Below are 15828 nucleotides of genomic sequence, written 5' to 3'. Positions count from 1 at the left end.
TCTATATAGATAGTATACAAATATTACAAAAGAGAAGACGGCTCACATCCAGGATTGTTATAGTTGTGAAGAACAATACACACCAATCGTTACCAACAGTAAAAGATTTATTGAGCAAGCAATAAACGAGCGAAACAGCGCTGGGCGTCCGGGAGTCTCTGCTCCACCAGAGGTGCGCAACAGCAGCCTCTCGATCCCACTTTTTATTGTCTCTTATCTCTGTATTCGTGTTTTTTTCCCTTCCTGGGCTGCGCTGGCTGTTATGTGGGGTCGTTCTCTGCCACCTGGTGATTGAGATGAAAAGGGCCGTAGGCCTCTTCAGCTTCGATCATGCACACTTAAGAGGAGATTTTCACTTATTTTTCCTTTTTCAGTATCTTAGAAGGTCACTGCTGTCTGTTGTTCGTTGTCCAGTTGTTAGAACTAAGCGCTGTGGCTCCAATTTGCACAAATTCCAAAGTTCTTAGACAAAACATTTATATATGTATTTTGAGACTTCTACAAACTACATAGTTTTCAGAAAGCAAAACACTGAAAAACACTGACACTTCTGTCTCAAGTGGGTTTCATTAACAAATACAGCACTCATTTTTATAACAAGGGTGATAAGGCTCACAGGGGACTTCACGTGGGAGGGATCTCCGAGAAGAGATCCTTTCCTGGCAGTGGTCAGCCCTAAATGGGGTTTGGGAGAGGTGGAGCCAGGCTCCCCCCCTTCCAGTCACACAGGTATATCACCTCCACTTGTGCCCCCATGGCTGACTTGGTGCTCACCTCAGGTGACCAGTGTTTCAGGCCGTGATTGAGCAGTTCCCATAGAGTTAGGGTAGGGTAAGGGTTATTGTTATTGTAAGGCTTAGGGTTATGTTTAGGGTTAGGTTTGGGGTTAGGATTTGGGCTGGGGATACTGTTAGGGTTAGGTTTGGGGTTAGGGTTTGGGTTGGGGTTACTGTTAGGGTTAGATTTGGGGTTAGGGTTTGGGTTGGAGTTACTGTTAGGGTTATGTTAGGGTTAAGGTTACGGTTAGGGTTAGGTTTGTGGTTAGGGTTAGTATTAGGATTAGCGTTAGGTTTAAAGATTTAGTTTAACAGTAAGATTTAGGGTAAGTTTTAGGCTAAAAGTTTTAGTTTCATAGGTTATTTCATAGGGTTAGGTGAAGATTGACTATATTAATAAGGTTATGTTTAGATTTTGGAATAGTCTTAGGTTAAGGTTTCGGCTTGGGTATAAGGTTTGGTTTAGGGTTGCGGTTAGGATTAGGGTTACGGTTAGTGTTAATGTTTATTTTAGGGTTAGGGTAGTGTTAGGATTAGGTTTAGGTTTAGATTCATGTTTAGGGTTGGGTTTTATGTTAGGTGTAGAGCTTGAGTTAGGCTTAGGGCTTGAGTTAGGGTTAGAATTAGGGTGAAGATTAAGTTTTGGTTTTGGTTTGGAAGATTTCGGTTTGGTTTTGGGATAGGATTAGGTTTAGGGTTTGGTTTACTGTTAGGGTTAGGGTTAGGGTTAAGGTTTGGTTTAGAGTTAGGGTAAGGTTTAGTGTTAGGTTTCTCAATTAAGATTTATAGCAATTGTTAGGTTTATGTTAGGGATTGAGTTATGGTTAGGGTTAGCGTGGGGTAAATGACTCCCAAGGATGGTACTTCACAAAGAAATAGTGTAGATTATGGTATATTTTGAGTTGTTCTATTATAGATAGTATACAAATAATACAAAAGAGAAGATGGCTGGCCATCAGGATGATAAAGGTATGGTTAGGGTCTGGGTTAGGGTCAAAGTTAGGGTTTGGGTTAGTGTTAGGTTCAGGTTTAATGTTAGGCTTAGGTTTAGGGTTAGGTGTAGGGGTTAGTGTTAGGGTTAGCATTAGGGTTGGGCTTAGATTTAGGTTTAGTTATAGGGTAATTGTTAGGTATAGGTTTAGTTCTAGGTTTAAAGAAAAGAGGTAGTGTTAAATTTCTTGTGAAGTGTAGTTTGAGTTAAGGTTGAAGGAAGGGTTAAGCCCTGGAGTTGTTTTGTGATTGGTTAAGGTTCCAAAATAGGAATAGGAATAGTGTTTTGGCTACGTTTAGTGCTTGTATTTGGCATACGGAGAGACTTTGAGTTTAGTTGGTTTATAGTCCTTGAGTAAGGGATAGGGGTATGATCTGCTATCGTACTCGGTTTAGAGTTTTGGTTTGTTGTAGTGTTTGGGTTAGGGTGTTAGTGTTATGGTTAAAGCTAAGGTTACGTTTACAGTAAGGGTTAGGGTTTGGGATGGATTGTATGTTAGGGTTAGGATTTGATTTAATATTTGCGTAAGAAACAGGGTTTGTTTCCATTGTATGAATAGATTTAGATTTGGGATTAGTTGGAATGTTATTGTTATTGTTAAAAAAAATGTTGGGTGTGTGCAAATACTGAGATTCCAATTTGCATATTATAGAACATGACATTTTGTTCCACTTGAGATAAAGCTCTGCATAAGTGTTGTTCATTAAACACACAAGAAATCTGTGCCTGTACTCATTTCTCTTGTTATAAAAATCGCACATAATCAGTGAAAGTAAAGAAGCTATCATGTAAAAAAGTAAATAAATATATTTAGTAAAAAAGTAATTAATATATTTAGTAAATAAATAATTTACTAAATATAGTAAAATATCCTGACAACTAAATTCATGCATATTTCAACTTTAGTCTACATTACAAAGTAGTACTGACAAATTTTAAAAAGTTCAAAATTAAATAAAAATGAAAAATACTATTCCACAAAGTTATAGATGTTTTTCACTGCTATAAAAACTTATCTGATTTCTTCAGCTAAGCATGTCAGAATCGGCTACAGTGCACGGCAGCAGGCTGATTCGCGTCTTTCTTCAGCGGCTCAAGCAAGCAGAAACCGCGTTTGATGCGTTTCAAGCGGATTCTGCGGTTAAGAGTGATTGGAGTTTGACGTTCTTTGCCGATTCGGCTCAGTTTCGTACGGGCTCATCTTGGATGCTCTGGTGATGAAGTTTATTAGGGAAATATTCGATCCCGTGGGACAGACACAAGAATCTGCGACAGGGGCCAGGGGACAGGTGCTCTCGGTGCGGGAGCAGTTTTACCCGGTAAAGCGAATGATTAGAGGTCTTGGGGCCGAAACGATCTCAACCTATTCTCAAACTTTCAATGGGTAAGACACCCGGCTCGCTGGCTTGGAGCCGGGTCGTGGAATACGAGTGCTCAGTGGGCCACTTTTGTTAAGCAGAACTGGAGCTGTGGGATACATTTTAAAATAATTTTTTTTTAATATATATATTTATATTTATATTTTTATATATAAAACGCCTATCACCTGATTGATAAACATTCTTTGGAACCATTCTGATGGCAGGGGAAAGAACAGGAGTCAGCCTATCAGTCTCTCAGCATTTCTATTTCCAACCAATTGAAAAAAACAAAAAACAATAAAAATAAAAAGCCACAAGACTATGCTGCCAGCCCAGCACACTGACCTTCAATACTGCTACTCCATCAGGGCTGGAGGGAGACTTATTGTGAATGGCAACAGTTTGCATTGTGACACAACTACGCCCAGGCATAGTTCTCCTTTCATAGCAGAAAGGGAACAGAATCTTTCCCCCACACTAACATCGAGGTCTTACCCAGCTCTATCGACATCGTTAGGAAGGAAGTCTGTCATACAGGTAATCACTGTTATGTTGGAATCAGACTGCAGCAGGCTACGGCTTAAAGCCAATCTTCAGCGCATGGTAGACGGCTGATTCGCTTCTTTCTTCAACAGTTCAATCAACAGAAACCGCGATTGAAGCATTTCAAGTGGAATCTGCTGATAAGTGAGATTCGATTTTGACGTTCGTTGCCGTTTCGGCTCAGTTTCGTACGGGCTCATCTTCGATGCTCCTGTGATGAAGTTTATTAGGGAAATACTCTATGAGGCGCGGCAGACACCAGAATTTGCGAAAGGTGCCAGCTTCGCTCACATTTCGCTTCTATACTGATATACTCTCAAGAGCATTCAATTTCGGAAATGGAATCAGTAATGTCCGTGTGTATGAAAAATAAACTGGGAGAGACGATGTTCCAGGGAGAAAAGTAACAGACATCCAAAAATGTACGAAAAAAAAGTATGAAAACTTGGATAGGAAGGAACGTCTGATGTAGACATACACTGCAGACGGTATCAGAGAAAAAACGTTATGTTGGAATGAGACCGCTGCAGGCTGTTGAGATAAGCCGTTCTTCAGCTCATAGCAGCCGGCTGATTTGTGTCTTTCTTCAGCGGCTCAAGCAGCTGGAAATGTGAATATGCGTTTTAAGCGGAATTCATTGTTAAGAGCAATTCAAGTTTGACTTTCGTTGCCGATTCGGCTCAGTTTCGTACTGTCTCATCTTCCATGCTCTTGTGATGAAGATTGTTGCGGAAATATTAGAAACGGTGGGACAGACACCTGAATCTCCGAGAGGAGCCAGCTTCACTCACAATTCCCATCTACATTGCTAATTTAAGAAGAACATTCAATTTTAGGAAAGGAATCAGTAATGTCCGCGTGTATGAAAGATAAACGGGGAGAGATGATGTTCCAGGGAGGAAAGAAAAAGACATAAAAAATGGTCAGAATAAAGTATGAAAACGAGGATAGAAAGGAACATCAGATGCAGACATTCATTGCACATGGTAGCAGAGCAAAAAGCGAACAGAATCTTTCCCCCACACTTACATCGAGGTCCTTCCTATCTTTAACCACAACACCAGGAACGGAGTCTGTCATACGGGTAGTCATTGTTATGCTGGAATCAGACCGCAGGAGGCTGAGGATTAACGCCGCTCTTCAGCGCAGGGCAGCCTGGGGTTATTTTTAGGTTTAGTTCTAGGGTTATGTTTAGGGTTATAGGGCTAGGGTTTATGGTTAGGGTTAGTTTAACGTTTGCGGTAAGGGTTAGGGTTTGTGTTTGGGTTAGGTTTAGGGTTCGGTTTAAGGATAGGGTTTTAGGGGTTAGTTTGGTGTTTTGGTAAGGGTTAGGATAAGGGTAAGGTTATGGGTTAAGGTTAGGGTTAGGGTTAGAGATGGGGTTCGGCGCTTGGGGTTGGGATTGGTGTTGGGGTTGAGGTTGGTTTTAGATTTAGGGTTAGGGTAAGTGTTAGGGTTGGCAAGGGTTAGGGATAAAGATTTAGTATTACAGTAAATGTTTAAGAACGATTCAGGAAATTTCAGAGGGTTTGGTGAAGATTGTCTTTAGTAATAGGGGTATGTTTAGATTTCGGAAGTCTTACGGTAAGGTTTAGGTTTAAGGTTAGGAGTAGGTTTTTGGTTAGGCTTAGTGTTATGGTTAGTGTTAAGGTTTAGGTTAGGGTTAGGTTTAGGATTAGGTGTAGGTTTAGCGTTTAGGTTAGGGTTAAGGATTGAGTTCGGTTTACGATTAGGGTAAGGGTGAGGGTATTTCTGTGGATTTCTGTTTTATTATTGATATTCCACAGTAGCACAGGGTGGTGCTCCTGAGTATCTGCAGTACACTGATGACGTTGTATGGGGCAATACAGCAGAGGAAGTCTTTGAGAAAGGAGAGCAGATTATCCAAATTCTCCTAAGAGCTGGCTTTGTAAATAAGCTCCTGTAAATACTTGGGCCAAAGATCATGGCATCGAGTGGATTTATCATATCCCCTATCATGCACCAGCTTCTGGTAAAATTGAAAGGTACAATGGGTTGTTAAAAACATTGTTGAAAGCAATGGGTGGCGGAACATTTAAGCACTGGGAGAAGCATTTGTCAGAAGCCACCTGGTTGGTCAACACTCGAGGATCCATCAATAGAGATGGTCTTGCCCAATCCAGCTCTCTACCTACTGTAGAGGGTGAGAAGATCCCTATAGTACATGTAAAGAACATGTTGGGAAAAGTGGTTTGGGTCCATCCAGCTTTTGGAGAGGGCAAAATCTCTCCGTGGAACTGTTTTTGCTCAGGGACCTGGGTCTACTTGGTGGGTGATACAGAAGAATGGGGATGTTCAATGTGTATCACAAGGGAATTTGATGTGGGGAGAGCGTCCTCAGTAATTCTATTAGTATGTATATATGTATATATGTGTGTTGTATGTGTTTGTATTTAATGCTTTTTAATAATTGTTTCTTTATGTACATATATATATATATTTCCACCCAGAGGGAAATATAAAAACTATCTGCGGTCACAGGACTCTCTCTTTCCTAAGGACTGAGCTCGGCAGTGTGTGTTTGTCGCAGCCGTCTGCCTTCAGCGTTAGCATAAGGCCTTCAGTTTATCAGACACTCTCTCTCTTGTTCATTTTATTTGATTCATTTGCCTCAATTCCAATTATATTATATTATATTGTGTTATTTTTCTTCTGATACCTTATTTAGTAAATAAGCTTTCCTCCTCAGATTGTTGCCACTGTTTTGTTCCTAGGCCCATCTCCCTTCTCTTTATTTTCCCTTTTCCCCTTCCCCTTCCACAGGGTGTGGGCCCGTGGGTCCCCTGCCTCAGTTGTCACGGTAACCGGCTCAAACTGTCCAGCAAACCGGTGACAACTATCTATATAGAACAACTCAAAATATAAAATCATCTATACTATTTCTTTGTGAAGTACCATCCTTGGGAGTTATTTACCCCACAGTAACCCTAACCCTAACTCAAGCCCGAATCCTAACCCTAACAATTACTGTAAATCTATAAACATAACCTAACCCTAACCCTAACTCTAAACTGAACCTTAACTCCATCCCTATAATAAACTTAACGCTAACACAAACCCTAACCCTAAACCTAATCCTAACCCTAACCCCAACCCTATTCCTACCTTAACCCAAACAGTAACACAATCCCTAACCCTAACCCTATCCCAAACACAAACCAAACTCAAAACTTAGCCCTCACCCTCACCCTCCCCCTCACCCTAACCTAAACCCTAACCTAAAACCTAACCTAAACCTAAACCTAATCCTAACCCTAACCTAAACCTTAAAACTAACTGTAAACCTAACCCTAACCTGAAACCTAAGCCAAAACCTTAACCGAAGACTAATCCATAAATCTGAACATAATATTATTACTAAAGCTAATCTTCACCTAACCCTATGAAATAACCTAAATCGTTCTCTAACACTGAATGTAAGACTAAATTTTTAACCCTAACACTAATTCTAAATCTAACACAAACCCTAAACCAAACCCCAAATCCAATCATACATCTAACCCTATCCAATAAACTAAAACATACCCTAACACTTACAGTAAAACTAAATATTTATACTTAGCTTTAAACCTAACCTTAACACTCACCCTCACCCTAACACTATACCTTCACCCTAACCCTAACACTAACCCCAACCCTAATCTGTACCCTAACACTAACCCTAAGCCGAAAACTTACCCTAATACAAAATCTAAACATAACACTATTACTAAAGCCAGTCTTCACCAAACCCGCTGAAATTAACTAAATCCTTCCCTAACACTTACTGTAAGACTAAATCTTTAACCTGAACCCTTACTCTAGACTAACACTAATTCTAAAGCTAACACAAACCCTAAACCAAACCCTAAATCCAATCATACAACTAACCCTATCCAATAATTTAAAACATACCCTAACACTTACTGTAAAACTAAATATTTAAACTTAAACTTAAACCAAACCCTAACACTCACCCTCACCCTAACCCAAAATCTTAGCCTAAACCTAACCCTCTACCTTAACCTTAACCCTAACGCTAACCCCAAAAGTAGTCTGAATCCTAACAATAAAACCTAAGCCTTACACTTACCCTAACCGTAAGCCTAAAAACAGTCATACACCTAACCCTATCCAATAACCAAATTCTTACACTAAAACTTACTGTAAAACTAAACCTTTAAACCTAACTCCAACCCTAATACCAACACTAACAATAACCCTAACACCAAACCTAACCCTAACCCTACCCTAACTGTATGGGAACTGCTGAATCATGGCCCGAAACTCTCATCGGTTACCTAAGCTGAGCACCGAGTCAGCCATGGGGGCACAGGTGGAGGTGATATACCTGTGTGACTGGAATGAGTGAAGCCCCTGTCACGCTCCAATATAAGGGAGGGAGACGAGGTTCTTTATATGTATATATATACCCGAGGGTGAGATTAAGACACAACGGGTCAAATGTTAGCCCAACCAGTTTATTACAAATACTAGTTACATAGGGATATGGGGGACGGAAGGTGTGCGATAGCAAAGAGATGAAAAGTATGGAGATTTGGCAGAAAGCAAGAGAGATATAATCACCACCGTGGATCCTTAGGTTCATAGTAGGTCCGTTGATCTCAGGAACCTGTCTGGTCTCCGCGGGGGATGGGAGATGGCAGCAAGCAGGCCTCAGGGTCCGTCCTAAGTCTCTTCGGGAGTTCTCCTCAAAGATCTTTTCTTTGGGAGTTCTTCTCCAAAATCCTTAGTTCAGTGAAGGCCTTTTATCCCTCATTTCTCAGGAGTTTATTTGTGTGTGACATGTCTGGCCCAACAGATTAGCCAGCAGCGGATGTTGCCTTCATTGCCATGCAGGAGCATTGTCTTTGTGGTGGTAAGCTTCTCCAAGCCGTACTCCCACGGAAAAGACTATTTGCACCTATTCCTGCTTATCTTTACAACCATAAGCAGAGACAATGGCACCATAACACCCATCCAGATAACCGGCAGTTCATAAGTTCATAAGTTCATAAGTTCATAAGGTTGGAAAGGACCTATAAGATCATCTAGTCCAACCATCCTCCTATCACTATCTCTACCCAACTACTAAATTAAGTCCTTTAGCACCTCATCTAAACGCTTCTTGAACAGCGCTAGGGATGGTGCCTCAACCACCTCCCTAGGCAGGCCATTCCAGTGCCTGACCACTCTTTCAGAAAAGAAATGGTTCCTGAGGTCTAATCTAAATCTTCCCTGGCGCAACTTGTGGCCATTCCCTCTTGTCCTGTCATTACTTATCAGGGAGAAGAGGCCTACCCCCTCCTCACCACAACCCCCCTTCAGGAAGTGGTAGAGTGCAATAAGGTCTCCTCTGAGCCTCCTCTTCTCCAGACTAAACAATCCCAGCTCCCTCAGCCGCTCCTCATAAGACTTGTGCTCCAGGCCCCTCACCAGTTTTGTTGCCCTTCTCTGAACACGCTCCAGGGCCTCCATGTCCTTCTTGTAGTGAGGGGCCCAAAACTGAACACAGTACTCGAGGTGCGGCCGTATCAGAGCTGAGTACAGGGGGATGATCACCTCCCTGCTCCTGCTGGCTACACTATTTCTAATACAGGCCAGGATGCTGTTGGCCTTCTTAGCCACCTGTTTAGTTATCAGTCAAGAGTCTTGTCACCAGAAAAGGCCTTACAAAGCAAACTTTGAGACAAAGGAAAACCGTTTCTGTCTTTCACACCCACACTAACATCGGGGTCCTCCCCAACTCTATTGACAATGCCAGTAACGGAGTCTGTCATACAGGTAATCACTGTTATGTTGGAATCAGACCGCAGCAGGCTGTGGCTTAAAGCCACTCTTCAGCGAACGGCGGCAGGCTAATTCGCGTCTTTCTTCAGCGAGTGGCTCAAGCAGCAGAAACCGCGTTTGATGTGTTTCAAGTGTAATCTGCGGTTAAGAGCGATTCGAGTTTGACGTTCGATTCCTATTCGGCTCAGTTTCGTACGGGCTCATCTGAGACTCTCCGGTAATGAAGTTTCTTGGGGAAAATATTCGAACCGCTGTCGCAGACAGCAGAATCTTCGAGAGGGGTCAGCTTCACTCACAATTCGCCTTTGCTAACCTCAGAGCAGCATACAATTTTGGGGAAGGAATCAGTAATGTCCGTGTGTATGAAAAGGAAAAATTGAGAGAATCTTTGTTTCTGAAGGATCTAGAAGGCCATCAATAACTGTTAAAGAAAAATTGTGAAAATGTGTACTGAAATAAAGTTCTGATGCTATCATTCTTTTCAAATGCTTGCTGAGCCAGCAGAGAACAGAAAATTCCCCCTCACTAACAAAGGGGGGCAGCCCATCTTTTCTAAAAACACCATGAACGGAGTCTGTTATAAGAGTAAACTGCGTAATGTTGGAATCAGACCTCATCTGGCAGTGGAGATAAGCCGCATTACTGCGCAAGGCTGCCGGCTGATTAGCATTCTGCCTTCGGAATTGTAGAAGACACAATTTTTTTCAAGCTTATTCCACGGTTATGAGCGATTACAGCCAGACTTTCACCCTCCATTCAGACCTGATTATTTGAAAAGATTTGAAAGGATTTATAACCAGTATAAAAATTTCTAGAAAGATTAAGGGTCATGGTTAGGGTTGTAGTTCAGGGTTATAACCCAAATCTATGTAACCCTAATCTATATTAGGGTTAGGGTGAAGGTTAGTGTTAGGGTTAGTATTAAGTTCAGGGTTATGGGTTAGGGTTAGGTTTAGGGTTACCTTGAGGGTTTAGGGTTAGGGTTAGGGTCTGGGTTAGGGTCAAAGTTAGGGTTTGGGTTAGTGTTAGGTTCAGGTTTAATGTTAGGCTTAGGTTTAGGGTTAGGTGTAGGGGTTAGGGTTACGGTTAGCATTAGGGTTGGGCTTAGGTTTAGGTTTAGTTATAGGGTAATTGTTAGGTATAGGGTTAGTGCTAGGTTTAAAGAAAAGAGGTAGTGTTAAATTTCTTGTGTAGGGTAAGTTTGCATTAAAGTTGAAGGAAGGGTTAAACCCTGGATTTGTTTTGTGATTGATTAAGGTTCAAAAATAGGAATAGGAATAGGAATAGTGTTTTCTTCTCAGAGGTATCTCTGAGAAGAGATGTTTTGGGTTAGGGTTGGGTTAGGGTTAGGTTAGGGGTTAGGATTTAGGGTTAGGTTAAGGGTTTTGGTTAGGGTTAAGATAAGGTTTAGGTGTTAGGGTTAGGTTGTGGTTGTGGTTAGTGTAAGGGTTTGGGTTATGTTTAGGGATAGGGGTAAGGGATTATTTTGGGCTTGGGGTTGGTTTTAGATTTAGGGTTAGGGTTAGGGTTTAAGGTAACGGTTTATGGTTAGGTTTAAGGTTATTGTTAGTGTAAATGGTAGGGCGGTGCGGTTAGGTTTGGGGTTGGGGTTGGTTTTTGGTTTGGATTTGGGTTTGTGTTTGGGGTTGTTGTTGGGTTAGGGTTACGATTAGTGTCAGGGTTAGGGTTATTTTTAGGGTTATGTTAGGGTTAGTGTTAGGGTAAGGGTTAGGGTTAGGGTTAGGGTTAGGGTTAGGTTTAGGTTTAGGCTTCAGGTTTAAGATTTAGGGATAGTTTAGTATAAGGGTGAGGGTTAGTGTTAGAATTAAGGCTATGGTTAAAGTTAGAAATAGTGTTTGGTTTAGTGTTAGTGTTAGGGTTAGGTTTAGGGTTAGGGTTAGTGTTGGGCTAGGGTGAGGGTTAGGGTTAGGGTTACCGTTAGGGTTATGGTTAGGGTTCGATGTAGGCTTGTGGTTTAGGTTTTAGGGTTATAGTTTAGTGTTAGGGTTGGGGTTAGTGTTAGGGTTAGGTTTGGAGTTAGGTGTTTGGGTTGGGGTTTTTGTTGGAGTTAGTTTTAGGGTTAGGGTTAGAATTCGTGTTAAAATTTGAGGTAACGTTTTAGGGATAGATTTAGGGTTAGTGTTAGTGTTAGGGGTAGTGGTTAGATGTTCGGGGTTGGGGTTGGGGTTGGGTTTGGGAGTGTGGTTAGGTTAAGTTTAGGGTTAGGTTTATGGTTTATGGTTACGGTTAGGGTTAATGTTAGAATGTAGGGTTAGGTTTTGGGTTAGGGTTAGTGTTTTGGGGTTAGTGTTGTGGTTGGGGTTTGGGGTGGTGTTAATGTTAGGGTTAGGGTTAGGTTTTGGTTTAAGGTTAGGGTTATGTTTAGGTTTATGTTTAGGCTTAGTGTTAGGTTTAGGGCTTAGCGTTATGGGTTGTTGTTTAGGTTTGTGTTACTTTTATGCTTAGGGTTAGTTTTAGTTTTTGGGTTAGATTTAGGTTTAGGGTTAGTGGTATGGGGTTAGCGTTGGGATTAGTGTTGGGGTTAGGGTTAGTGTTAGGTTTTGGTTTAGGGTTAGGATTAGGTTCAGGTTTAGGGTTAGAATGTACGTTTAGGGTTAGGGTTAGTGTTTTGGGGTTGGTGTTGCGGTTTGGGTTGGGGTTGGGGTTAGGGTTAGGTTTAGGTTTAGGATTGGGCTTAGGGCTAGGGTTAGATTTAGGCTTAGGATTAGGTTTAGGGTTAGGTTTAGGGTTAAGATTAGGTTTAGGTTTAGGGTTAGGGTTAGTGATAGTGTTTTGGGGTTAGTGTTGTGTTTGGTGTTGGTGTTGGTGTTGGGGTTAGGGTTAGGGTTAGTATTTGGTTTAGGGTAAGCTTAGGGTTAGGGTTAGGGTAAGGGTTAGGTTTACATTTAGGGTTACGTTTAGTGTTTGGGTTAGTGTTAGGGTTAGGGTTAGTGTTGTGGTTAGTGTTATGGTTAGGGTTCGGGTAGGGTGTTGATTAGGGTTAGGGTAAGGGTTAGTGTAAGGTTTACATTTAGGGTTAGGGTTATGTTTAGGGTTAGGAATAGTGTTAGTGTTAGTGTTAAGATTCGGGTTAGGGTTAGGATTAGGGTTATGGTTAGGATCAGGGTTAAGTTTAGGCTTGTGGTTTAGAGTTTAGCATTATAGTTTCGTGTTAATGTTAGCGTTAGGGTTAGGGTTATGTTTGAGGTTGGGGTTAGGGTTGGTTTTTGGGTTGGTGTTAGATTTTTGGTTAGGGTTAGGGTTAGGTTAGGGTTAAGGTTAGGGTAAGGTTTCGGGTTAGGGTTAGGTTTAGTCTTCAGGTTTAGGGTTTAGGGTTATAGTTCATTGTTAGGGTGAGGGTTAGGGTTAGAATTCTGGTTTGGGTTAGGGTTTGTGTTAGGTTTGGGTTTAGGGGTTTTGGTTGGGTTTTGGGTTGGTGTTGGTTTATGGTTAATGTTCTGTGGTGTGGTTTGGGGTAGGCGTAGGGTAAGTGGTAGGAGTAGGGTTAGTTTAGGTTTAGGGTTAGGGTTAGGATTAGAGTTCGGGTTAGGATTTAAGGTAACGGTTTAGGTTTAGATTTAGGGTTAGTGTTAGTGTTAGGGGTAGGGGTTAGATGTTTGGGGTTGGGGTTGAGTTTTGGTTTGAGTTTAGGTTTTGTTTTGGGTTTGGGTTTGTGGTTGGGGTAGGTTTAGGCTTAGGGTTAGGGTTATGGTTAGAATGTAGTGTTAGGGTTAGGTTTAGTGTTTTGGGGTTAGTGTTTTGGTTGGGGTTGGGGATGGGGTTAGATTTAGGTTTAGGTTTAGGGTGAGTGGTATGGGGTTAGTGTTGGAGTTGGTGTTTGGGTTAGAGTTAGTGTTAGGTTTGTGTTTAGGGTTAGAATTAGGTTTAGTGTTAGGGTTAGGGTTAATATCAGGGTTAGTGTCAGGGTCTGGTTTTGGGTTAGGTTTAGTGTTAGGGTTAGGGTTAGTGTTTTGGGGTTAGTGTTGCAGTTGGGGTTGATGTTGGTGTTGGGGTTAGGGTTAGAGTTAGGGTTTGGGTTGGGGGTAAGCTTAGGTTTAGTGTTATTGTTAGGGTAGTGTGTTGGTTAGGGCAAGGTTTAGGGCAAGGTTTAGGGTAAGGGTTAGGATTAGGGTTCGGGTTATGGTTTATGTTGTGCTTAGTGTTAGGTTTAGGGTTAGGGTTAGGGTAGGGTGTTGGTTAGGGTTAGGGTTAGGCTAAGGTTAGGTTTAGGGTTTGGGTTATGGTTAGGGTTTGGGATAGTGTTTTAGTGTTAGTGTTAGTGTTAGTGTTAGGGGTAGGTTTAGGGTTAAGAGTTAGGTTTAGGGTTAGGGTTAGGGTTAGGGTTAGGTTTCAGGTTAGGGTGTGGTGAGGGTTAGCATTAGGGTTAAAGTTTGCGTTAGGTTTAGACTTCAGTTTTAGCGTTTAGGGTTATTGTTTTGTGTTAGGGCGATGGTTAGTGTTAGAATTAGGGTTAGGTTTTGTGTTACTTTTGGGGTTAGGGTTATGGGTTGTAATTTGGGTTTTTGTTAGGTTTATTGTTAGTGTTAGTGTTAGTGTTCGGGTTAGGGTTAGGTTTCCGGTCGAGTGTTGGTTAGGGTTAGGGTTAGGGTAAGGGTTAGGTTTAGGACTATGATTTCGGTTTGGTTAGGGTTAGGGTAGGGTGTTGGTTAGGTTAAGGGTTAGGGTTAGGGTTAAAGTTAGGGTTAGGTTTAGGCTTCAGGTTTAGGGTTTAAAGTTATTGTTTAGTGTTACGGTGATGGTTTGTGTTAGAATTAGGGTTAGGGTAAGTGGTTTGGAGTTTGTATTGTGGTTCAGTGTTAGATTGAGAGTGTTTGAATTCAGGTTAGGGTTAGGGTTAGTGTTAGGTTTGTGTTCAGGGGTTTGTGTTGGGGTTTGTGTTGGTGTTGGTTTTGGTGTTGAATTAGGAGTTAGGGTTAAAGTTAGGGTTAGTGTTAAAGTTAGGGTTAGGAATTGTGGTGTGGTTTAGGGTTGGGTTAGGGTTAGGGTTAGGCATCCATTATTGAGACATGGGGACCCCTGCGGGTTCCAGGGACTGCCTCTGCCTTCCCAACTTATTTGACTGCCTACTTTCTAGGATTAGATAAAGACATACTCATTACCAAGAGCGGCTGCTAGCCACCTCTGCAGTAGCCTGGCCTCTAGTAATGGCCATAGTTAAATTAGATGCTGCAAATATTAACATGGTAACTGAAAACCAATTATTAAGAGAGCGTATTGAGAAACTTGAGCAACAGCTGGGTACATTAACAACCAAAATGCCTGGCCTAAATGTCCCCACAAGACAAATACGGAGTATATCGGTAGAGGACATCCAAAAATCAGAGGAGGCAGACTTAGATATTGCAGAAAAAAAATCTCTAAGGCAGATCTTGAAAATCCATCTATGATGGACCCATTCGAGATTCGGCCTATTATAACTCAAAAAACAAAAAAGGTACAAGATAGACCAGCAGGGGTGCTTCCTGACCAATGGTTCCCTGCTGAAACCTGCCTCCATGTGACAGCTCGTCCATATACAGCTAATGAGTTGATGGACCTAGTTCAGCGGTTCCATCAAAAACCAGGGGAAAGCATACCATCATTGCTCCTAAGGCTATGGGATGCAGGAGCTGAAAGTGTTTTAGTGAATGGGACAGAGATTTCAAAATGAGCATCCATAACAATAAACCCGGCCTTGAGGCAAAGGTTATATGCAGCCGTCCACTACAATGATGAAAATCATTCTATTATAGATTGGTTGATGGCAGCATGCCGCCTAACATGGCCTAACAAAACCGATGTTCCCCTCAACACCGTTTTGTGGTCCTCTATGGAGGACCTCCAGACATACATCAGAGAATTAGGTATGAGGGAGGCTATGTACATGGACACTTATGAAAGCCAAAAGAGGACTGTGTACAATGGACTGTGTGTCTGAATTTTCTTGGTTTAAATGGTTATCAAGTTTCTCAACAGAAAGCACAACTGATCAAAGAGGACTTGGATCAGAAGAGAAGGAAATAATTTGCTGAACATCCAGAACACTGACATGGAGCTCCCTCTCATCCAGCAGTGCAACTGCTTGGAGACTGTCTATGCCAGTTGGCCAGACCTAAAGGAGGAACCATTGGATGGTGCTGAGGATTCCTGAACTCATCAACAGAAGCAGTTTTATGAGACACAGAAATCGTAAGATAATATACGCAGTACAAGGTAATTGAAGCAAAACCGCTGCCAGCGGGGACTTCCTCTCAGAAGTCTGAAATAACTGCTTCAATGAGAGCTTTAAATATATGGACAGATTCTAAGTATGCAGTTGGGGTAGCACATGCTCACAGTACCATTTGGAAAGAACCAGGATTGAACA

This window comes from Cyrtonyx montezumae, unplaced genomic scaffold, assembly GCF_038088225.1.
Source record: "Cyrtonyx montezumae isolate F1298 unplaced genomic scaffold, pur_monq_1.0 scaffold_11, whole genome shotgun sequence".
NCBI classification, from domain to species: Eukaryota; Metazoa; Chordata; class Aves; order Galliformes; family Odontophoridae; genus Cyrtonyx; species Cyrtonyx montezumae.
Note: the sequence above shows the minus strand (reverse complement) of the source record.